Source organism: Lactuca virosa, chromosome 3 (assembly GCF_052849685.1).
Source record: "Lactuca virosa cultivar CGN04683 chromosome 3, Lactuca_virosa_CGN04683_v6, whole genome shotgun sequence".
In the NCBI taxonomy this organism is placed as follows: Eukaryota; Viridiplantae; Streptophyta; class Magnoliopsida; order Asterales; family Asteraceae; genus Lactuca; species Lactuca virosa.
In genome coordinates, this window is record NC_136428.1 from 334,487,760 (window position 1) to 334,514,319 (window position 26,560).

Genomic DNA, 26,560 nt, shown 5'->3' on the forward strand with positions numbered 1-26,560 from the left:
TGTTGAGGGTACCAAGTCAATTTGTATGGTTATTCACACCTTGTTTGTGATCCTCGGCATCCCAGTCACAAACTTGAGAGGGCACAATCGAGATTCAAACATGCCATTGAAAAGTTCAATGTATCTCAAAAGATCTAGGAGTTTCAAAACCAATAAAACCTAATAATAAAATATTTCGTTCTTATGGTGGAAATTGGTAAATCGTCATTTACCTACCTTCAAATATTTTATAGTATGGATTACGGCATCCCTCTTCCAACTATAAATAGTTTGTTGGATCCTAGCCTTAATATTTCATTTGGGTGAATTATTAAGGATTCCTAATCTAATGAAACTTGTCTTTCTTTCCTTTCAGATGTCTTCCAACAATGCTTCTGGCTCAAACCCAACAGGCTCCTTTTCCCTTATGAACTTGTGTGGTAAGGTCACCTTTGATGGATCCAATTTCAATGAGTGGATCAGAAACATCAGAATGATTACCCGCTATGAGGACAAAGAATATGTCCTCGATAGGGAGCTTAAGGTTGTGAGTGAAGCCACTGCTACTCCTGAAGAGTTTGCGGAGTTTGTTGCACATGAAAAGGATGCTACTAAAGTAGCATGCATCATGATGGCCACCATGACTCCTGAACTTCAAAAATCCTATGAAGATTTCTACCCCTATGAGATGCACCTGGATCTGATGGAAAGGTACCATCAGAGCGCGCGTCAGGAGAAGTATGAAATCATCTCCTCCATGATAACCGCAAGGATGAAGGATGGTGAACCCATCACCGGTCACTTGCAGAAGATGCAAAGATTCGTTGACCGGTTGCTGAAGCTAAATGTTGACTTTCCTGAGGAAATGGCGATTGACATCATTCTCCATTCCTTACCTCCAAGTTATGATCAGTTTCGTATGACTTATCATATGAACAAGGAGGAAGTCACACTTAGCAAACTTCAAGGACTCTTAAGGACAGCTGAAAATGGCCTTAAGGGTAAAGCGGTTGCTACTTCTACTCCTTCAATAGCCCCTGTTCTGGCTATTGGGCAGGGAAAGGGTAAGAAGAGGAAAAGCCCTTCGAAGGGTACCAAGGGTAAGACTCTTGATGGTTCCTCTTCAAGTGGGACAAAGAAAGGTCCCATTACTCCTTCTTCAAACCCAAAGGAAGCACAGTGCTTCTATTGCCAGGATAAGGGACACTTCAAGCGAAGCTGCCCTAAATATCTGCAAGATGTAAAGGATGGGAAGGTTAAACCCACTCATGCAGGTATTTACACAATATTGTCTAATAACTCATCTAATGCTAATTCTTGGGTGCTTGATACAGGTTGTGGTATTCACATTTGTACTGATTTGCAGGCACTAAGAAGAAGTGAGCAAGTGGAGCACGGGAGGATAAACTTAGTCATGGGCAACAGGAAAGCATCACCTGTTACCAAGATAGGAGTTTATTCTTTATTGCTTAATAATGGGTTAATGTTAGATTTGAATAAGTGTTGTTACTCGCCCGAAATGGCGAGAAATATTATTTCGTTTCATGGCTTGTACAAACAAGGTTTTACATTTTCATTTGATAATAAAAATGGTGCTATTAATGTTTATTACAATGATGTATTTTACTTTAAAGCATTACCTTGTGATGGTGTATATGAAGCCGTGAATGTTGTAGACAATCTAGGAAATAATGTGTTGTATATTGATTCTTCAGATAGCTTGGATAAAGCATCCTTGTGGCATTGTCGTCTTGGACATGTTAACAAGAAGCGCATAGGCCAACTCCAAAAGGCTGGAGTCTTGGAATCATTTGACCTCAAGTCAGATGATAGTTGCGAGTCTTGTTTACTTGGAAAAATAACAAAGTCACCCTTCACAGGTACTTGTGATAGGGGTGAAGGTTTGTTGGACCTTGTACATACGGATGTGTGTGGGCCCTTCAGAGTTGCTACAAGGGATGCTAATCGCTATTATGTGACTTTTACTGATGATTACAGTAGATATGGATATATTTACTTAATCAAGCATAAGTCAGAAACCTTTGAAAAGTTCAAAGAGTTTAAGCAGGAAGTGGAGAATCAATTGGGCAGGAACATCAAGATGCTCCGATCCGATCGGGGAGGAGAGTATCTTAGCATTGAGTTCCTTGACTATCTTAAGGAATGTGGGATTGTCTCACAATTGACACCTCCCAGAACACCACAGTTGAATGGTGTAGCTGAGAGGCGCAATCGAACCTTGCTGGATATGGTTCGTTCCATGATGAGTCGAGCTTCGTTACCAATCTCTTTCTGGGGGTATGCCTTAGAGACTGCCGCCCATATCCTTAATCTAGTCCCTACTAAAAAGGTTGCCAAAACACCTCACGAGATGTGGACTGGGAAAGTTCCCAATTTGGACCACATCAAGATTTGGGGTTGTGAAGCTTTCGTGAGGCGTGAGACTCATGATAAGCTTGAACCTCGAAGTGAGAGGTGTATTTTCATCGGCTACCCACAGAGATCCTTTGGTTACCTCTTCTACAGACCCAGTGATAATGTGGTTTTTGTAGCAAGAAGAGGAGTCTTTCGTGAGAGAGAATTCATAAGCCAAGGGGACAGTGGGAGGCAAATTGACCTTGAAGAGCTTCAAGAGTCAAGTGGTGAAGGAACCTCAAATGCTATCGACCAACCTGAGGAGGAAACTCCTGTTGATCCGATAGATGAGTCTGTACCTCCAAGACGTTCCACTAGGGTGAGGAACACACCTGATTATTATTATGGTTATCACATCACCACTGAAGGTGATACATTTATTAGTGACAGTACACTAATAGATTTGGATGAACCTAATAACTACAGGGAAGCCATGGCAGGCCCTGAGTCTGCTGAATGGAAGGAGGCTATGGACAGCGAGATTCAATCCATGTATGACAATCAAGTTTGGAACTTGGTTGACAATGTACCAGGTCGTAAGACAGTTGGGTGCAAATGGATCTTCAAGAAGAAGACCGACATGGATGGGAAGGTACATACTTACAAAGCGCGACTGGTTGCGAAGGGCTTTACTCAAACTCCGGGAGTTGACTATGATGAGACCTTCTCACCAGTAGCTAAGATTAAGTCTATTAGAGTATTGTTAGCCATAGCTGCATTTCATGATTATGAAATATGGCAAATGGATGTCAAAACCACTTTCCTTAATGGAAAGTTGGCTGAGGATGTTTACATGGCTCAACCAGAGGGTTTTGTCGATACAAGATACCCTAATAAAGTGTGTAAGCTTGATAAATCCATTTATGGATTGAAACAAGCATCTCGCAGATGGAATCTTTGCTTTGATGAGAAAGTCAAAGAGTTTGGCTTTTCTAGGAGTGAGGATGAGTCTTGTGTGTATGTCAGGGCTAGTGGGAGCATAGTTAGCTTCTTGGTGTTGTATGTGGATGACATACTTCTCATAGGAAACGACGTCCCAACCTTGCAGGAGGTTAAGTCCTGGCTTGGGAAGTGTTTCGCTATGAAGGACCTTGGGGAAGCTGCCTATATCCTAGGGATAAGGATATTGAGAGATAGGAGTAAGAGACTAATTGGACTTAGTCAAAGTACTTACTTGGATAAGGTGCTGAAGAGGTTCAGTATGCAAGATTCCAAGAAAGGAGAATTACCAATCCAGAGTAATGCCAAGCTGAGTAAGACTCAGAGTCTAAGTACAGAGGCTGAGATAGCTGAGATGAGTCAAATACCATATGCTTCCGCTGTGGGCTCGATCATGTATGCTATGACTTGTACTCGCCCTGATGTGGCCTTTGCTTTGAGCATGGTCAGTAGATATCAAGGGAACCCTGGCAAGGCACACTGGACAGCGGTAAAGAACATTCTCAAGTATCTGCGGAGGACTAAGGATTGGGTCCTTACCCTCGGAGGCAGTGATGACTTGAGAATGGAAGGATATAGCGATGCTAGCTTCCAGACTGATAGGGATAATTTCCGCTCTCAGTCAGGCTGGGTCTTTATCCTAAATGGAGGGGAAATTACTTGGAAAAGTTCCAAGCAGGAGACAGTAGCTGATTCTACTTGTGAATCAGAGTACATAGCAGCAAGTGAAGCAGCTACGGAGGCGATATGGCTAAAGAACTTCATCGGAGACCTTGGAGTTGTACCAGCTATAAAGGAGCCAATGGAAATTTTCTGTGACAATGAAAGTGCGGTTGCTTTGGCTAAGGAACCGAGAGATCACGGGAGATCTAGACACATTGACCGAAAATACCATTTCATCAGACATCGAATAGAAGAAGGACTCCTCGTGGCTAAGAGGGTATCATCAGATGAGAACCCGGCAGATCCCCTCACGAAGGGACTGAGCAGGGTTAAGCATTTACAGCATGCGAGGTGCATTGGGCTGAAGGATGATATTAGTTTCAATAATTAGATTCCTGAAACTTGTAAAATGTAATTGACATTTGATGATAAATAAAAGTTGTTATTTATTTATGAGTAAGGTGTTACTATCTTGTGTCGATTGTTTACTATGTTTCAATTTTGCATGTTTTTACTTCCAGAATAATTATGTTATTATTCAAACCATCCACAGTCAGTCAAACTTTGGAAGTAAGTATTGATTTAAGACTGTCATGAATTTGGCTTGTATGATTTGTCTGAAAGTGCTTTGGACAATGCAATGGTTGCTACAACATTCATGAGTACTCATAAGGGCTGAGTATTGGATCCAACCCACGCTCACTTACATCACTTCATGGAATTTATCTCGAGTGATCGTGAGACGGTAATATCATATAAATCTTCAAACCTAGAGATATGAGTTGTTGACTATGAGTTGGTTATTCATTGATTGCACGAAAACGCATTGGTAACTCGATGTCATAAAACGTGCCTTTGTGAGTAATTCAACAAGTAGTTAGTACAAGCATATCAGTCGAAGTTTATCTGTTCCTTCTAGAAATAGAAGCGATATCTGGGCCCCTCGATGATTTGGTTTTGACCTATGTACCGGGCCCGGTCAGAACCTAATTGACGTGTTCAATTTAGTTCTATGTCGAAACAAATCAGAGATCGAGAAACAAATGTTGGACAATAAGTAAGACCATGTTCCATGTGTTTGTTCGGCTGATATCATGAGAATAGAGGATTGTATGATCACTTATCTTAAATGGCGTATCATCATCATCTCAGTTCCGAGAGACTTTGAAAGAGCTACGATTGCTAGTCGGATTTTGAAGTCATATTTGCAAATATAGTTATTAGACTTATCCAAGTGGGAGACTGTTGGATATAGTGTCTAAGTCCATAACTTTATTTGGTATGTACTTGACCCGACCCGACATGGTCCATTTGGGTTGCATGGCATTGCAATACTTGGATAGACTAAATGAGAGAATAAGGCACTTATGATTATTAATATATTATAAGTTCTAATATATTAATAATAGTATTATTTAATTAGTATTGATCAAGTATTAATCTAGTATTAATCTAGTTATCAAAGTGAGACTAATTAAATATATAGGGTTGATTATGACAATCATCAATTCTTTTTATGGTGGATTAATGATCCATGGTTTATGGGTTTGGTTATAACCATATGGAGCTCCATGGATAGTCCATGGGAGTTACAAACCCATGGGTCATGAGAAATCAAGAGTCATGACAATTAAGGGCATTCATGTGTAAACCCTAATTGTGACAACACTATAAAAGGAACCCTATGGCTAGCAAAATCGTGACCTAGTGTTACTAGAGAGGGCATAACCGATTTTGAGTGCTAGAAGTATTCTCTCAAGTTATTCCAAGTCTTGTGGTGTTGTGTGAAGCATTTGAGGCACAACATTTGGGGTGCTAGGCTCACAAAGTCTTGAAGGAATCCAAGCAACAACAAGGTATGTATTTCTACTAGTTTTATGTTCTATGTAATCCCCATGCCATGCTAGTTAGGAAATAACCTTGAAAAAGAAATTTGCATGTATATAGAGAAAACATAGATTCAAGGTTATTAGGGTTGCATGTACACTTAGGAAGTGTTAGAATGCTTAAAAACCCATCATTACCATCATAATCCCGGTCCATGCCGTGAAATGCTCTGCACCAGCTGTGGCAAAAAGGGGCACACAACTCGAGCTTGTAAGGCACCAGTCCAACCAACGAATCAGGCATCTGGAGCAGGTGTCGGTCAAGCCTGTTATGGCTGTGGTGAGGTCGGACACTATAAGAGAAACTGCCCCAAGGCAACCATAACAACACAGGGAGAGTATTAGCGATGGGGCAAGAGGAGGCAGTTGCTGACCCTACCGTTGTTACGGGTACGTTCCTTCTCAACAACTCTTATGCATGCATTCTTTTCGATTCTGGTGCGGAGAGAAGTTTTGTTAGCCATGCATTCAAACATCTTCTCAAACATAAACCCCAAACGCTAACCGAAACATTTACCGTCGAGATGGCTAACGGTGAGAAAGAGAGCACTAACGACATATTCGTAGGCTGTACCCTTACCCTAAATGATCATTCTTTTCCGATCGATCTTATGCCAGTTTCCATAAAAAGATTCGATGTCATCATCGGCATGGATTGATTGAGCCCCAATCGTGCTGATATCCTTTGTTACGAAAAAGTTATCCGTCTCAATCTTCCTTCTGGTGAAACCCTCATGATTTATGGCGATAAACTCAGCTCGAACCTCTGCATCATCTCCTGCATCAAAGCCCAAAAACTTCTACGAAAGGAGTGCTATGCATTCCTAGCCCACGTCATAAATGAGAAGCAGGAAGTTAAAGACCTCAAGAGCATCCCCGAAGTCTGCAACTTTCCTGATGTCTTTCCCGAAGAACTTCCGGGAATTCCTCCCAAGCGCCAAGTCGAGTTTTGCATCGACTTAATCCCCGGAGCTACCCCCGTAGCTAAATCCCCATACCGCCTAGCGCCAGCAGAAATGCAGGAATTATCCAGTCAGCTCAATGAGCTGCTCAGCAAAGGATTCATCAGACCGAGTTCCTCACCCTGGGGAGCCCCGATCTTGTTCGTGAAAAAGAAGGATGGATCCTTTCAGACGTGTATTGATTATCGAGAACTGAACAAGCTCACTGTCAAAAACCGTTACCCTCTTCCTCGAATCGATGATCTCTTCGATCAACTTCAAGGAGCCAGCTAGTTCTCCAAAATAGACCTAAGATCAGGGTATCATCAGCTGCGAGTCCATTAGAGTGATGTTCCTAAGACAGCATTTCGGACTCGGTATGGTCATTACAAATTTGTAGTAATGCCCTTCGGTCTAACCAACGCACCGGCAGTATTCATGGACCTGATGAATCGGGTGTGCCGTCCTTTCCTAGGCAAGTTCGTCATCGTGTTCATCGACGATATACTTGTCTATTCCAAAAGCGAGGAAGATCACAAACAACACTTGAGATTAGTGCTGGAAACTCTAAGGGCGGAGAAGCTTTACGCGAAATTCTCCAAGTGCGAATTCTGGATTCGAAAAGTAACCTTCCTAGGTCACGTGGTAAGCGAGGAAGGCATACACGTGGATCCCTCAAACATCAAAGCGATAGAGAACTGGTCAGCACCGAAGACGCCCACAGAAATTCGTCAATTCTTGGGTCTCGCTGGCTATTATCGTAGATTTATCCAGATTTTTTCCAGAATTGCCAAACCCTTAACCACTCTGACTCAGAAAGGCGTACCTTTCTGTTGGAGTGAAAAGCAAGACACTGTGTTCCAAACGTTGAAGCGGGCCCTATACAGCGCACCTATCTTGACTCTGCCCGAAGGGACGGAGGACTTCGTTGTCTACTGTGATGCATCCAATCAGGGCTTAGGCTGTGTGCTCATGCAGCAAGGAAAAGTTATTGCTTATGCTTCGAGACAGCTGAAAGCACACGAAGTCAACTACACAACGCACGACCTGGAATTGGGAGCAGTGGTCTTCGCATTGAAGATATGGAGACATTATCTCTACGGAACCAAGTGCACTATCTTCAGTGACCATAAAAGCCTGCAGCATATTTTCGACCAGAAGGAATTGAACATGAGACAACGGCGATGGGTTGAGCTACTCAGCGATTACGAGTGCGAAATACGCTACCATCCCGGCAAGGCCAATGTGGTGGCAGACACCCTCAGCCGGAAGGAGTACTCAGGTCGTAAAGTGAAGGCACTGACCATGACTATCCATTTCCATTTATCCGCGCAAATCAAGGAGGCTCAGCTGGAAGCCTTAAAACCAGAGAACATGTCAGGTGAAACTTTGAGAGGAATAGAAAAGAACCTAGAGATCAAGGGAGATGGAGTCTATTATTTCATGGACCGGATCTGGACCCCAAAGTTCGGTGGTTACAGAGAGGTTGTCATGAACGAAGTCACAAGACCAGATACTCCATTCATCCAGGTTCGGACAAGATGTACCTCGATCTCAAGAAACTGTATTGGTGGCCAAACATGAAATCAGAGATCGCTACCTTCGTGGGCAAGTGCCTGACTTGCGCCAAGGTGAAGGTCGAATATCAGAAGCCCTCAGGTCTACTCCACCAGCCGGATATACCTGAGTGGAAGTGGGAAAGGATTACTATGGATTTTATCACCAAATTACCCAAATCTCCGAGTGGGTACGACGCCATTTGGGTAATAGTCGACCGACTGACTAAATCCGCCCACTTCCTGCCGATCAAGGAAAACTTCAAAATGGAGAGACTCACACGAATCTACATCCAAGAGATAGTCCGACTGCACGGTGTGCCTGTGTCCATTATCTTCGATCGAGATAGCAGGCTCACCTCGAGATTTTGGCAGTCCCTGCAGAAAGCTCTTGGAACTAAGCTGGATATGAGCACAACTTACCATCCTCAGACAGATGGGCAGAGTGAGAGAACCATCCAGACTTTGGAAGACATGTTGAGAGCATGTGTCATCGACTTCGGTAAATCGTGGGACACCCATTTTCCCTTGGTAGAGTTTTCCTACAACAACAGTTACCATACCAGCATCAAGGTTGCGCCATTCGAAGCCCTCTATGGCCGCAAGTGCAGATCCCCTCTGTGCTGGGCTGAGGTGGGCGACACGCAATTAGCCAAGGGGAAAGTCCCTGGTAGCAGTCTCACTGGTCCAGAAATCATCCGTGAAACCACAGAAAAGATCATACAAATCAGAGAACGATTGAAAGCCTCACGAGACCGACAAAAGAGCTACGCTGATAAACGACGAAAACCCTTGGAGTTCCAGATTGGAGACCGTGTCTTGCTAAAGGTCTCACCCTGGAAAGGCATGATATGCTTTGGAAAGCGTGGAAAGCTAAATCCAAGATACATAGGACCCTTCGAGATCCTCGCTAGAATCGGTCCCGTAGCCTACAAACTTCGTCTACCCCGAGAACTTAACAATATTCATCCTGTCTTCCACATTTCGAATCTTAAGAAATGCTTATCCGACGAAACCCTTGTGGTCCCTCTCGATGAGATTGAAATCAACGAGAACCTAAACTTTGTGGAAGAACCGATCGAAATCATGGATAGAGAAATCAAACGAACGAAACAAAGTCGCATCCCGATAGTGAAGGTTCGCTGGAATGCCAAGCGGGGGCCTGAATTCACTTGGGAGCGTGAAGATCAGATGAAACAAAAGTATCCGCATCTTTTTCCTAATTCATGATTTGTATTCTATGTTCGAATTTCGGGACGAAATTCCCTCTAACGGGGGGATGATGTGACAACCCGAAATTTCTTTCGTCCAAACTGTTAAAAATAAATCAATTCGGAATATATTTCTGCTCTTGTCAGCATTATCTCGGGCCTAATTAAATATTTTGAACTCAGTACAATCAATTTTTGGGTTCAAAAATGAGTTTTTCTAAGTCAAAGCATAGCATCCGGGCCAAACACCCCTTCGAAAGGAGTGTACGGCCGCAAACTCGAGTTTACGGCCGTACACCCCCCACCCCACCCCTTGGCCGAAAAATGACCCCTATATAAGGGATGAGTGGCCTTCATTTCAAACTTTAAGCACTCAAGGGACTTTCTCTCTCTACTCTCTCTCTACAATTTTCGAGTTTTGCTCAAGGATCTTCAAAATGTAAGTGATTCTTCACTTCTATTGTGTTTCAATCCTTATTCTAGTGATGAATCCATGTCTCATCTCATAAATTTCATCATTTACTAGATCCTCTCTCTCTCACCAAGAACACCAAGAACATACACTAGTTCTTGGTGGCTAAAAACCTCATTCCAAGCCTCTTACAGTAAGTAACTACTCCCTATGCTTGTTATCTACTAGGAATCACTTGTTTTCACCTAAAAATCGACCCAAAATCATGAACACGAAATGGGTTTACGGCCGTACACCCTTCAATGGCCGTAAACTCCTTTTTTGGTCGATTATTGGCCTTTAAACCTTACTTTGAGTCGTGCATAAGGCTTAGAACATTTCCAAGAGGCTAGAAAGGACCCTGGAACACCAAAAATCACACCTCTCACCAAGTGTTTACGGCCGTAAACTCATGGGCCGTAAACCCATAGGCCGTAAACCCATGGACCGCAAACACTTGGGCCGCAAACTCATGGGCCGTACACTCCTGATTACGGCCGTAAACTCCCCATCTCCAATCACGTGTGATTCTAACACTTAGTTTCAAGTGTTTCCTAGTCCCTAAGGTGGTTTCCTTCCGTAACAAATAGTGTTATGTCCTCATCTAATACATATATGTGTTACCATATGTTAATAGGATCCACTTGCGTACGAAACATCAGTTGACACTCAGCATCCATACCGACCTTAAGCTCGGATCTTACGTCAAACTGTGAGTTCATACCCCTACACTTTTCCGAGTTTTTCATATTTTCAGGGGGGAATACAAGCAAAAGTACAAGGAAACTTGTGCTCAAAGTATATTATTTTGTATAAGATAATTATATTTTCAGCATGCTTTTAAACACAGAAAACAGTTTTACCAAACGATTAAGAAATCAACTCGTAGAAACAGTTTTCAAACTAAAGTAATGAACTCGTGAAACATTTCGTAAAATGTATATCATACAAATTATAAACAGGATTTTTAGTATTATTACTTGTAAATTGTTAGTCTAAAGTTGGGGACACGTCCTTGGTAACACTCCCACCGAATTCGAGAGTGTAGGACTAGCACTTGTAACCAGAATCTCTTGTAGGGAGAGCGTGACTATTGTGTATAGATCTATACGGGACTGACTATCCCGCACCTAAACTGCTAGCTACAGTTAGGCATACATGCCTGTGGTGACAAAGTCATAAAAGGATACTGGTCCCGTTACGTGTCATATCAAGTTTATGTACGGTTATGACACCCACAACCCAGATAACAGAAATTTACTTTTGTAATAATGAATCAAGTGAACTAACCTCAAGGTAATAACCGATTCGATTACTAGAGGGTATTAATAACACCCTTAGGATTTAGTTCACCACTTATTTATTATTTTTATTTATGTAATAAATCTAATACACCTCATAGGAAATAAACAGGGTTTTTCAAGAAAACTACGTCTAACGATACAAGTATGGTAGATACTTGTACACTTCAAACAAGAACAGATAACCAACTATCAACTTTTAGGGAAAATATAGGATTTTCCCGGGATAACTCAACCTTTCATAAACGGACTGTTTAACAAATAACTAATGGATAATCAAACATCTTTCATAAGAAAATATAGGATTTTCTTGGGATACACTTTTCAAAGGAAAAAAGAAACATTTTTCACCAGAACTAAATACTTATGAACTCACCAGCTTTATGCTGATACTCTTTCAAACTGCTTGTATTCTCAGGGCAGCAATAGACAGGTACTTTAATCAACTTTTGGAGAAGACGGAGCACTTGGAGTCACGTCTTTTACTTTTGTTATATATACTTTTATGTACAATCCATGTTTTAAAATAGATGTAAATAATCATATTGTAATGTAATGGTTGTCTTTACTTTGCTTACTATGATACAACTGTTGTGATACTACGCATGATGTCACCCGCCTCTGAACGTTTCCGCCGTTATTTCTGACGGTTCGGGGGTGTGACAGCCGTCGTCCGGGAGGAGCTCCCGGAAAGACACTCCGACGATCAAGTTAGTCTAGAGAGCGTGGGAGAATATGGTAATGCGTGATCGGAGTTGGGTTTACTTACCTCGGCTTATCCGAGTGTTGGTCCTTTTATAGTGAGGATCCTCCTCGGTCCGTACGGGGACAGGGACTTTGGTCCCGACAGGATCCGTCGTTCTTATTGGAGGCTCTGCTCCACGTTCGTGTCCCGGCCTCCAATTGGTTCAGGCGATTGTGCTCTGTCTGGACGCTTTGCCGCCTGAAGTCGTTGTATTTGGACTGTAGCTAAAAGACAATTCTCGGCGAGGGCGAGCTTTCTACGTGGTCGCTGCGCGGGGGCTTGGAGCCCCCCAGGTCGCTGGGTCGACTCCTTCTCTAGAGGCGCTCTGCCGCGACTCGCTTGTTTCTGGCCCGCTCTGAGGGGCGCGTCATCAAGTCCCCCATTCCAGTAGTCATAGTGTATGCTAGCTAGCTATGATGTTCTGGACTTAGCTACTGACACGCGTCGTGCTCTTACTCGGTTGATGCTTTATTTTCGGCGACGTGACGTTTAGACGTGTGCGCGGCGGTTACGTCAGCGGTGTCAGGGATTTTCGCAGATCCCGCCTTTTTCCCTTTTAATTACCCTGAACGGTTTCTCCTTTTAGTTTCTATCTTGCCTTTTCGTTCTCCTTTTTCTTCTATCTTTCTATTTTGCTATGGCTTCTACTCCAAGCTTGATCCCTACAGCTGTCGAATTCGACACTCTTCTGGAGGCTTATGGCCTTACCCCTGCCGATGGAGTGGAATTTCCTGTTCCAGGTTCGTTGATCACACGTCCTCCTGCCGGGAAAGTGGGTGTTTATCTGAAAACCTTCGACGCCGGTCTCCATCTCCCATTGACCGACTTTCAGGAAGAGATACTCCGACGCTGTGGGTGTAGCGTGCAGATGTTAACTCCCGGCGCCGTTCACAAAGTGGTCGCTTTTGAGATGATATGTTGTGCTAACGGCATCATCCCCGATTACTTTGTTTTTAAGTATTTTTTCCGGTTTTCCACCACCAACGACACGTATACCTTCTCTGCTCGTCGCGGTGGGCATAACCTTGTTCTCGATAGCAAGCCTCCGAAGAACTGGCAGGAAAAGTGGCTGTGGGTTAACCAGGAGTTGCTTGGCTGTGACCATCCTCGAGCGGCCATGCCCTCTGATACCATCCCTAAGTTGTTTCCTCATAACCAAGCAACTGCTGATCTCCTGCGTTCCCTTCAAGTGGATGTCGATGCTATGTCAGAGGTTATTCTCGCCGGAGTTGGTATGAGCCCCAGTTGGCGTTCCCGGGGAGAAATGTCTGTGTTCTACTCTGTTTCCGACGGTAAGCTGTTATTATCTTCCCATCTATTTTCTTCTTTTCCTTCCTCCCCCCCTTTTTTCTTTTAAAAGGAGAAAGAGGGAGGGGCTTATCCGTTATATTGCTGCTCTCTTATGTGTTTGCCCTCTTCCTTTTTCCTGGTAGGTATCGAGTATGCTATCTCCATGGATTCTGTGCTTCGAGGTCGCTATCAAGGGAAGCTGGAGCACCGAGTGGTGGCATTGTACGAAACTCTTCCTCCCCCCGTCACTTGGTTGCTGCTGCTCCGGTACCTCCACAACCCGCGGGGAGCTCTACCGCGTCGGGGAGTCGACCGAGCTCCCATACTATCACGACTCCTGTGACCGCGTCTGCTGCTTTTGCTGGGTCTACTGTTAATAGTCCTTTGGACAACAAGGTTGGGGATTTGGCTGGTGCTCGTCGGGTTGCTGATAAGAGAAAATTTATACAGGCAATGAGTAGTCCGACGCCCGAGGGTAGCTCAGGACACATTGGGCGGCGTGTGATGCATCGTTGTGGCCTCATGCGCTTGTTGTCAGCTACTCCGTCCAGTTCAGGGGATGAGTTGGTGATACCCGATGACGACACGCAGCAGTCGAAGGGTGTTAAGGGGGCGTTTCATCAGCCCATTGTTGTTGTTTCTTCAGATGTTAATGCTAGTCCTCCGACTTCAAGGGGTAGTCCTACTGCCGTGGTGCCTGTGTTTACGCCGGGATGGAGCCTGGGCCCGGACTCTCGCCTGTCTGTACGGACAGTGGCATTGGATTTCACGCGCCATGCTCTTCCTCTGGCCACAGTGAATGATATGGACGCTATGAGCAACGCTGTTCTGGCTCATAATCTTACATATGCCGCTGCACAGGCCATGACGTATTTGGCCGCTGGATTCCATCGTGTGCAGCGGTTTGATGAATTAGAGCGTCTTCATTCATCCCTTATTAATAGTGAGGCTGATTTGAAAGGTAAAGTGTCGGATTTGAGTGCTACTGTTAGTCGGTTGGAATGCGAGAATAAGTCTTTGGTGTCAGGGAAAATGATATTGGAGGATGTGCGCAGTGTTTTGGAGGGGCAGGTGGAGTCTCTAACCTAGGCCAATGAAGGCTTGATGATTCAAAATGAGAGTTTGGAGCGGGATCTCGTTGATCGTGAACGGGAATTGGAGGTGTTGAGGGGAGATCGCAGTTGGCTCCTTCAAGTTCGTTTTGTGCGTATAATGGACAGGCTTCTTGAACACCCCGAATTTACAGGTGGCATCAGTCGAATCCGCCATGCTGCCTTTGTTGCTAGGGAAGAGTCTGGTTGGTCAAATTTGAAGGCTCAAGTTGATGCTGGGACGTATGATCCCTCGGCCAGCGATTCCCGATGTACCCATTCTTCAGCGTTGGAGGACGCTTTATTAGCTTTCGCAACTCTTGACTTTGCAGGTTTGCTTGGGCTTGGTCGGCTGGGTATGGATGAGGTAAGGGCATTGTGTACTTTCGATGAGGATGAAGAAGCTGTAGGCGTGTTGGGTATGGAGGCAGGTGGTGCTGTTGGAGGCAATGTTGGCGGTGGCGGTAGTGGTGCTGGTGGTGGTGCCGTTGGCAGTGGCGGTAGCGATGCTGGTGGTGGTGACGTTGGCGGTGGTGGTAGCGGTGCTGGTGGTGGTGACGTTGGCGGTGGCGGTAGCGGTGCTGGTGGTGGTGACGTTGGCGGTTGCGGTAGCGGTGCTGGTGGTGGTGATGTTGGTAGTGGAGCTGGTGGTGGGACGTTGGTGGCGGTAGCGGTGCTGGTGGTGTTGGCGGTGGCGGTGGCGGTGGTGGTGTTGTTGCGTAAGGTCGTTTGTGGTTGATCCTATGGAGTATTAAAAGTGTTATTAAGACATTTGTTTCAGTTTGTATTGTGGCCCTTAGGGCTCCTGTGTTGTTTTATGGCCTTTGAGGCTTTTGGCGTACGGGACAATATGGCTTGTGTTGGAATGCTTTTATGTTGATTATTGCAAACCTGCTATGTAGGTTGACTTTCTTTCACTTTTTCATATATGTGTCCATGCATGCGTATATATTGTGCGTTTTGGATTCACTAAGTATCCTCTATGCTATGCATTTCATACTAAAGACAATGCGTGTTTTCATATACTTGCAACATTTAATACATAGTTGTTTCTTACAGCGATTCCCTATTGGACTACTCTAAGTGTCCCTCTATTGACCCGGGTGATCAGCCCGGGTATAAGATGTCTTTCACTTCCTCCCTGCTGTTTAGGGCGCTTCGAGTTTGCTCGTGGTGTGCCTCTATCTTCCCTTCTGCATAGGGCCCTTTCTTTCTTTAGATGTGAAACTTCCTCAAGTTTCTTGCGTTCCACGTCCTGGGAATCTGCCTTCCTTCTGTAGTTTCGAGGGAGTATGATCCATTGCGGTGTGCCTCGGTTATTTTGTATGGGCCTTCCCATGTTTGGACTAATTTCCCTCGGGGTTGCGCATGGCTGACTTCGTTCCTTCGCAGGACATAATCTCCGACTCGAAACGCCTTATTTTTCACGCGGTGGTTGTAATATCTTTCTGTCACCTTTTTGTAGGCGGCTTGGCGTATTCTCGAGCGCTCGCACCGCTCTTCTAAGAGATCCAAGTTTTCCCTTAGTCCTTCGCTATTTTCTTGTTCCTGGCAGCACTCCGTCCGTATCGACCCTATCATCATTTCTGCCGGTAGCATTGCTTCTGCTCCGTAAGCCAAGCAGAACGGCGTCTCTTTCGTACTTGTCCTTGGTGTGGTCCGGTACGACCAGAGGACTTCCGACAATTCATCCACCCAGTTACCTTTAGCTGTGCCCAACCATTTTTTGATTCCAGGGAGTAAGGTTCTGTTGGATACTTCTGTCTGTCCATTGGCCTGGGGGTGTGCCACAGATGTGAATCTCTGCTCTATTCCCCTTTCTCGGCACCAGTCCTTAAAGGGATTCTCTGCAAATTGTAAGTTGTTATCGCTAAATAGGACCCTAGGCGTCCCGAATCTAGTTAAGATGTTCTTCCAGACGAACTTGATTATCTACCTTCCTGTGATACAGGCCAACGGTTCTGCTTCTATCCACTTGGTGAAGTAGTCAACTGCTACGACTAGAAATTTTACTTTCCCTGGAGCTTCTGGGAAGGGGCACACTATTTCGATTCCCCGTTGGTAGAAAGGCCAGGGGCTGAGTATGCTGGTCATCTTGCATGGTGGCGCTTCTTGTGTTGGTGCGAAGGTCTGGCATTCTACACAGGTTCGTGTTAGCTCGGTGGCGTCTTGGTGTATTCCTGGCCAGTAAAGGCCCATTCGCAGTACTTTGCCTGTGAGTGCCCGTGCTCCTTCGTGAGCTCCAGCCGACCTTGCGTGGGCTTCCTTCAGTGCTAGCTTCCCAACTGTGTCGTCGATGCATTTGAGCCATGAGGCTGTGTAGCCTTTTCTATACAACGTTCCCTTGAGCATCGCGTACTGGGGGGATCGCACCCTTGTCTTTCGAGCTTCTCAGTGGTCGTCTGGGAGTATGCCATGCTGGAGATAGTCTATAATGGGTGTCATCCAATTCGGTTGAGCCGTTGATAGGGAATCGACTTGCCGCTCGTCAATGCTCCTTTCTTTTAGCACTTCCACCAGTACCTCCTTTGATAGGTGCCCAAAGCATGTTGACGCCAACTTGCTAAGAGCGTCCGCTCGCCTATTGTTTCCCCTTGAGATTTGCTTTATCGCGAAGCTTTTTAGAATACCGGTGATCCGTTGTACTGATTTGACATACCTCTCCATTCGTTTGTCTTTTGCTTCGAATTCTCCTGATACTTGGTTAGCTGCCAGGCGCGAGTGAGTCAAGGCCACAACTCTTTCTACTCCCATCTTTACTGCTAGCCTGAGGCCGGCCAGCAGAGCTTCATATTCTACCTCATTGTTAGATGTAAGGAAGTCGAAGCACAAGGCATACGTGACTTCCTCTCCTGTGGTGCTGGTTAATATTAGTCCGGCGCCTGACCCTTCTCTGCTAGGGGCCCCATCCGTATAGAGAGTCCATTGTTGGTCGGGCGCTCCTCCTGGTTGTTCCTGCCTGCCCGAGTCGGCCATTTCTCGTTGGAGTTCTCCCGGGATTTCGAGTAAGAAATCTGCTAAGGCTTGTCCTTTAATGCTTACCCTGGGGTGGTATGTGATGTCATGTTCTCCGAGCTCTATGGCCTATTTCGCGAGTCGCCCCAACGTCTCCGGCTTTAGGAGTACTTGTTTGATCGGGCAGTTGGTCAAGACTTGTATTTGATGGGCTTGGAAGTATCGGAAAAGCCGTCGCGCTGCATATACTAGGGTGAGTACCAATTTTTCAATGGTAGGGTAATTCATCTCTGGACCCTGCAAGCCCCGGCTCACGAAGTAGACTGGTAGTTGACGTCCTTCTCTGTCGACTACTAGTGCTGACGAGATTGCGTCTCTTGACGTGGACAAATACACCTGTAGCACCTCCCCGGGTACCGGGCTAGCCAAGGTTGGTAATGTATGGAGTACCTTCTTTATTCTTTGTAGCGCCTCCTCGGCCTCTATCGTCCATCTGAAGTTGTTTTTCTCTATGTAACCTTTGAGTGTGTTGAACAGTGGCATGGCTTTTTCGTCCGACTTGCAAATGAATCGACTGAGTGTCGTTAGCTTCCCGTTTAGACCCTGCGCGTCTCTTATCGTGCAGGGCGATGGCGTTTCTTCGAGCTCGTTTACCTTGGTTGGGCTCGTCTGGATGCCTTCCTTCGTGACATAGTACCCCAGAAACTGTCCTTCTTCGACCCCGAAAGTACATTTGGCGGGGTTCAATTTCATCCTTGGCTTTTCTAATGTTCGTAGTGTTTCCTCGATGTCTCGCAGCAGCATATTCTCGTCTGGGCTTTTTATAACCATATCGTCAACATAGACCTCGATATTTCGTCCGATTTGGTTGGCGAACAGGGAATCGACAAGTCGCTGGTAGGTTGCCCCAGCGTTCTTCAATCCGAATGGCATTTTGGTGTAGAAACATGTGCCATGGTCCGTGTAAAAGGCTGTTTTCTCCTCGTCGTTTGCGCTCATCAGAATCTGGTGGTATCCCTTGTAGGCGTCAAGGAAGCACTTCCACCGGAATCCTTGCAGGGATTCTACTTTCTGATCTATTTCGGGTAGTGGATAGCAATCTTTTGGGCATGCCTTGTTTAGATCCGAGTAGTCAATGCACATTCACGAACTACCGTCGTGTTTCCTCACCATTACCGGGTTGGCGATCCATGTTGCGAAAATCGCTTCTCTGAGGATTCCAGCGCTGTTCAGTTTCGCTACCTCTGCGTTGATCGCTTTGTTTCGGTCCCCACCTTGGACCCGCTTCTTATGCTTTATTTCCTTAGTCCCACGGATGGCGCCAAATGATGCGACCAGGTCCCGAACCACCGGTTAGGTGGAAGAGCTCCTTCACGGTGGAACCTGAGAAGTAACACAAGAGAAAAGGATGTCAGCCGTCGTCCAGGAGGAACTCCCGGAAAGACGCTCCGACGATCAAGTTAGTCTAGAGAGTGTGGGAGAATATAGTAATGCGTAATCGGAGTTGGGTTTACTTACCTGATCCGAGTGTTGGTCCTTTTATAGCGAGGATCCTCCTCGGTCCGTACGGGGACAGGGACTGTGATCCCGACAGGATCCGTCATCCTTATTGGAGGCTCTGCTCCACGTTCGTGTCCCGGCCTCCAATTGGTTCAGGCGATTGTGCTCTGTCTGGACGCTTTGTCGCCCGAAGCCGTTGTCTTTGGAATGTAGCTAAAAGACAATTCTCGGCGAGAGCGAGCTTTCTACGCGGTCGCTGCGCGGGGGCTTGGAGCCACCCAGGTCGCTGCGTCGACTCCTTCGCTAGAGGCGCTCTGCCGCGACTCACTTGTTTCTGGCCCGCTCTGAGGGGCGCGTCATCAGTTTATATATATATATATATATATATATATATATATATATATATATATATATATATATATATATATATATATATATATATATATAGTTTCTGTCACTTGATTCAATATAAAAGAATCTAGATTAGATTATATAAAATAGGTTAGACCCATTAATAAACTTTTAAAAGGTCCATGAACAAGGAAAATATGTTACAAAAGATAGATGTTGAGTATTATTGTTATGTGTCACTTACATACCAACCTATGTTTTAGATCTGCCTTAATAGTAAACCCATCTCCAAAGTTGTTTTAAAGATTCCATCTATCTTCTATCAATTAATATCTACCAATCTACAAATTGTTTCCCCATACCTTGTTAATTCCTAAATGAACTTGCTTCGCTACCTGGAAATACAAGTCATACATAAACGTAACATGAGTTATAAAGCTTATACACTTTAACATGAATTATAACAGCTACTTTTGCCAAACACTTCTGAATAAATAAAAGCTACAAATTTCAGCTACCAACTAGTTCTAATAACTAGTTAACAAAACTGCATTCATGTGTCAAAATAAAGAACAAAGTAGGACAAAGACTCGCTCTCAATTCCTCATTTGTGCTAAAGACATAAACTGCATTCAGACCAGGAAGGCCTCGGTAGAATAGCTAGATGATTTGGGGAGTGACAGGTTGCATACTGCTTCAGGCAGTTCAGTGTTCAAGCAGTTTCAGCGTTTGGGCAGTGTTAGCATTTCTGCTTCAGGTTGCGAGTACGGACGAAATAGCTAGATGATTTGGGGAGTGACAGGTCACTCGCAGCGGGATTAGATGAGCCTTGGCTAAGTATAATTAATCTGCAGGAATAATTAGGTCTGTGATCCTGTTTTATAGTGGGAACCTTGAGTTATCAGTTGAAGGGGTAAAGTGGACTGGGTGCAACGACACTGATTCAATATGAGTGGTCTGTCAGGGATTCAGACCATCTCGAGACAACAGATTTAGACGGAGTAGATGTGATCTTGTTGCGAGGAATTCGTTCACCTGCGGAGGTTAGGGTTTCGCGATGGTTGGTCACAGATACCCTGGGAAGGCTAGGGTGTGCCCACGATGGGGGCCATGTCACCCGAGAGGTGGCGCATAAGGAAATGGTAAGGAATGATTTTGAGGACGAAATCTAATTTAAGTGGGGGAGAGTTGTAACACCCCGTTTATTAAATAAATAAATAAATGTATAAAAGCCCTATAATCAATAATAATTGAGCAAGGTGTTGGTTTCGAGGAGTTAAAAGTCACAATTATAGAACTTGGGAGTTAAAATGTAAGTTTCAGATTTATTTTGTAAGTATTTATGGAAGCAGGGGTGAAATTAGTAAATATTGAACCTGAATTGTAAAGAATTATAATGCTGAGGGCTAAAAGGGTAAATTTAGGACTCATTTTGAAAGGAATAGGAGGAGGAGGGGCTGGTTGTGTCGTTATGGGAAGATGTTTCATATAACCGGGTATATAGCCGCCACTCTCCCACCCTTATGTATCCCTATCGACGACGCCAACATGCTACCTCCGATCAGCCGCCGACGATTAGGACCACCGAAGCCAACAGTCGTGCCCCATCCTCCTGACAGAGAGATCTGTTGGAGACCAAGTCGGAGCAAGGGTCCCTAACCGCCGCAACCATTGGAACGACTTCAATCGTTGCTGCTTCGTCGGGGGTTGCCTCCGTCGCAGCCCCGCTACCGGAAGCGACATGTTCGCCGAGATGGCCGCCAAGACCGACGATTGAGTGGGGTTTTGCTGCTGCGAGGGTCGTGAGTGATCGGAAGATCGATGGTAAGCCCATCTGCCGCCATAGAGCCGTTATTTGTTGCTGCTGCTGATCATTTCTGTTGTCGACCAGCTGCCTACCGCCGTTAACTGCCGATGCTGTTGCCACCATCTCGTATTGCTGTCGTCGCCACCCACCGCAGGTGGGTGTTGGTTGTATTTGTCCAAGCAAAAGGATCTGTGTGCGTGTTTTGGTGCGTGTAAGTGTGTGTATTGTTGTTGTGAGAAGGTGTTGTATGGGTTGTTTGGCCGGCACGAGAGTGTTAAAACGAGTGTGTATGTGCGTATGTGTTATTATTAGTGTGTGTGATTATTTGGGGTTTTAGCATTGTAAAATGTAACTAGAAAGAAAAATAATGAAAAAGAAACCCTCACCGCCATGAGAGTGTTAAAACGAGTCTTGTAGGTATCAAAGTAGTAATGCCATAAAACTCATATCAAAATCCTTTTAAGATCTATAAATTTCTCGGACTAATAATTTTATTTTGTTGGCAAATGGAAGACATTAGAGATATTTATTTCCCCATAAAATGTTTTATCCCTTGGTGAATATCCCTATTCTTTTAACTTAATTAAACATAAGGCATGTTCGGCAAAATTATCTGATAGCGGGTAGCTTGTAGCGTTTTGTTAAACGCTAAACGAAGTAGCATTTGGATTTGGAGCGTTTTGTTTAAACTAAACGCTAGAAGTTTGTAGTGCCGAACGAGGCCTTCTGTTCGAAACGAGACTTTTTGTTAAACGCTAGAAGCTCTCAAACGCTCCCAAACGTTACGTGCCGAACACGTCAATAATAAAATAAAAATATATTACACCATTAAACATACAATCATAATAACACTAATATTGAATATCATTAGGTCGTATTTATTTTAAACTTTATAAAACCTTTAAAATGCTTTTTTTAATTTTATTTCACATTTTTCTTTATTTAATAAAAAAATTAAAAATATATTGTTTTTTTGTCGCATGATTCAACATAAAAGAATATAGATTAAATTAAATAAAATAAGTGAGAGCGTTAATAAACTTTTAAAATGTCCATGAATAACGAAAATACGTTAAAAGATATAGATGTTAAGTAGTATTGTTATTTGTCACTTACATAGAACCCATGTTTTAAATCTGCTTTAGTAGTAAACCAATCTCAAAAGTTGTTTTCAAGATTTGTTCTTTCTCCTATCAATCTACAAAATGTTTTCCCTTCCCCGATTAGTTGCTAATTGAACTTGCTTCAATACCTGAAAAATACAAGTCATACATAAAACATAACATGAGTTATAAAACTTATACACTTTAACATGAATTACAATAAGTAGCATGGTTTTTTTTTCTGCAAAATAGTTCTAATAATTAGCAAACAAAAATTCATTCATGCATCAAAAGGAAGAACAAAGTTTGCTCTCAATTCCTCATTTGTGCTAAAGATATAAATGCCCTTCTCGTATACTTAAAATGTTTGTCCGGTTAGAAAATCTCCTAGAATAATGAAAATTCAGGACACGAATGAAAGATCAACACCCACCCGAACTTTCTAAAAAAAACAGAGCTTTATTTTCCTGATAAATTTCAAACTTAAACTTTGAGGCTTGGGGCATATGACCTGAGTCTACTTGGTAGATATTCAATTGCAAAAGAGAAGAGCCTTAATACGTTGTTGAAAATCTTTATCGTGTAAAGTCAGTAATTCCCTAAATTCTCTTATGCTTCAATCTTTTCATCTCTATCATTCTTGAACGCTAAAACACATTTTCATCGTTTTAAGGGCTGCAATGCTATCATGCTCAGCATATTCACCATATGAGTTTCTTGATCTGATAAAAATTGGAAAAATTCTTATACATAATTGATTTGGATATAAATTGGTTTCCATTGGGTTTAATTTCGTCTTCCCTATTCATAGAAGCCGAAGACTACACCATCCTCATGGGTCTTGACAAATTCGAGAATGAAGAACTCATCAAATACATGTTTCCGGGAGATATATGGTATACACTCTTCCCCTATTTATCTCTTTCATTAATTTAAAACGTCAAGGAATCGGTATCTATGGGTGGGGGTGTACGCTTATGTAAATTGGATAGTTGCTCATTAATGTTCTTAATCGGATTGCTTTTGTGATTTGTCATCAATGCAACGAGACGAGGATGGGTATGAGTAGAGGTGTGACAGAATCGAAGCTTTTGTTTTGGGCATAGCTGGAATAATATGGAAGGATACAGAAGCAAGAAAGGTTCCTTTTCATCTTTCGAATTTCACAATTGTTTCAAAGTTCCACAAAAAGCTCCCAAAATGGTTAGTACATATATTATATATCTCACTTTTGTTTGAATTTCAAAGCTTTTTCTTAATTTGACTTTTGATAGTGGCAGTTTTGTTGCCACTTCAAGCATCGTTAGCCTATCTATCTTCCCTAAGTGGTGTTGCATCTGGATCCTCTTCGTGGGATGACACATTCATGCCTGTGAGTCCATTTGGTCGAATCTTACTACCACAAGATGAAATATTGAATATGATCTGCATGGATTTGAAGGTGTGCATACATGTTTGTAATCCCTCAACTCTTCGGTGTATATGTTAGGAATTTGATCGATGTTTATAAAGTTATATAAGTTATTGACACTAAGTTATATTGCATAATTGTAAAACATTTAGTTGTTACCAGATCAAAGGGGACAATAAGGGGTAGTGGTATAGGAAGATGAAGTAGAGAAATGCAAGTTTTGAACATTGTCCTCTATTGTACCCTTATTGTCTTAATAGTTTCACAAGTTGGCTGATAGGACATGCTTATGTATTGGTGATAATTATAAGTTCTTTCTTATGTTTTTGTTGTTGCATGGTTTCAGGCTCGAGAGAAACCTTTCTCAATCACAGAAAGAAATAAAGTGATGGAATCATAAAGAGGTGACTTTTATAGTGTAACACCCCGTTTATTTAATAAATAAATAAAATAAATTAATGAATGAATAGTAACCCCAAATCAATAATTATATAGCAAGGTGTTGGTTTCGAGGAGTAAATTGGCATAATTTAGAAGTTGGGGGTTAAAAGTGTAAGTTCCGGATTGGTTTTGTAAATATTTATGAAGATAGGGACCACTTGGTAAAATATTGGGACTTAAGATGGATAGATTGTGGGAAGCAAGGGCTAAATGGTAAATTTCTGACTCAATTTGTAAAGAGTTTTGAAGGCTGAGGTTAAAAGGGTAACATATGGACTTTATTTGAGAATGATTTGTAAAGGAGGGGCTGAATGGTAACTGTGGAACTAAATATGAAAAGAATTATGTGAGCAGGGGTGGGAAGAGTAAATTATGGACTTTCTGTGAAAAGAATCCTATGTGGAGGGACCATTTGTGACATTATGGAATGAAGTTTGAGTGGGTGTCGGGTATATAACTTTCGGTAAACCCTAACCCTAGGGATGCATTCAGCCGTCACCATTCACCCTCCCAACCTCCAACGCCGCAACACCTCCGTTGAGGCCGCCAACCACCACCACGAACCTGCTGTCGCCGCTATCTTTGGTCCAATGCCACCACAGATTGTCGCTAGAGGAGCTGAGAAAACCGAAGACCGACGTTGGGGGCATGTGTTGTTGCCGTCCCAGCCAACGATGTTGCTGCCGGAGGGTGCCATCAGCCTCCCTGGCGCCGTTGCTACGCCAGTCGCCGACGAGGATGCGAGCAGGCACCTCTCCTCCTGCCGCGGCTGTTGTCGCCGTGGCTTGCCATCGCCGTCGCCACCCTCTTCGCCTTTTCTTCTGTCCAGCCGTCAGCCACGACCTGCCGCCGCCATCACCGTCCGATGACGCTGCTGCTGTTTCCGTTGAAGACAAATTGTTACCGGTTCGTGGGTTGTATGCTCGCGTGTGTTGTGTTGCTGCGTGATTGGAAGCCAAAAGAAACCACCGCCACCATCGTGAGGTGGTAGCTGCCATTGTGAAAAAGCCGATGCCGCCACCGTGAGCCACCAGGTAGGTGGCAGGACCTTTTGAGCAAATCGAAATCGTGTGTGTATAATTGTAGATGGTTTGTTTGGCCGGAAAATTAAGAACAGCCACCGCCACCATGTACCACCATGGGTGGGTGTATTTTAGTGAGTGTGTGTGTGTACATTTGGTATTTTCATTCTAACATTGTAACCGAAGCTAGAATAATAAAAAGAAAACTCAAACCACCACCGTGAGGTGGTGGCTGCCGCCTCCTGCCGCCACCAACTGCCGTGGTGGGTGGCGGTGTGCTTTTGCTCGCGTGTAGTTGATTTTTGGATGCTTAGACAAAATGGACTAGAAAACCTAACCACCACCGTAAGGTGGTGGCCGCCGCCGTGAGCCGTCGTTGACCACCACTATCTGAGGTGGTAGTGCGTAGTGCCCGACTAGTGAAACCCTAATGGGCCTAATGAACCCTAACGGATCTAAGGACTTAACTTTTGGGCCTATTGGGCTATGATTAGGTTGGAAACCCTAATTAGGGTTTAGAAAACCTTAATTTTGGAATCATGGGCTTGCACTTATTGGGACCCACATTTTGGGCCATTGGAATTGGACTATGTATTAAGCCCAATCACACCATATGATTTATCTAGTAGAGTGGTGGACTTAATGGATTAAGTCCTTAATGGGTTAAGTGAGAAACACTTAACCCTAATTGTCATTTTATGTGAAACCCTAATTTCACTTGGGCTTTAAGTTGGGCCTTTCTATTAGGCTTTGGTGATTGGGATATTGATGGGCCATCCAAGAACAATCATATGGATTATAATAATTTAATGGGCTTTAGGGTAAGGACCATGTGAGGGTTTAGGCCCAATTTGGAAAATTGGGCCATAGATGGGCCATAATTGGGCCTTTATGATTATGAGATATTGGGCCATTAGAAATGCCAAATGTTTGGACTGAACTAAATGGTTGGGCCTTAGAATAAGACCATGTAAAGGTTTGGGCCCAATTTGGAAAATTGGGTCATATGTTGGGCTTTGATTCCTAGTTTGACTTTTGGGCATTTGGATTGGGCCTTGGGCTTGAATCAAGCCAAGATGGGGTAATGTAGCATGTTACTCCAAGAACTTATGGTTATGTGTTGGGACCCAATTATTAATTGGGTGATGTTTTTATATTGACAGTTCGGAAATCTGTCATCCAACAGATGGGGTTGTGTCTGCAGGACTTCAGCAGTGTGAAGTGAGTTACCTTCCAGTATAGGTGGGTCTAAGGCACCAATGTCGGCCCACCAGTAGGTGATTATGTATGAGATGATTGTCTTTGTGATAATTGTCTAGCTTGCCACTATATGATATGCTTTATGTGCTAGGATGCTCTGTTATATGTGTTAGTAGTAGTAGGGGTGAAATATTCCCCAGATACCGGTTGCAAGATACCGAAGGGGTATTCAGTACCCATGCATGCCTAACAGTATGTTTATGTTATGTTATTATGTGGTAGTGGTAGGGGTGAAATAGCCC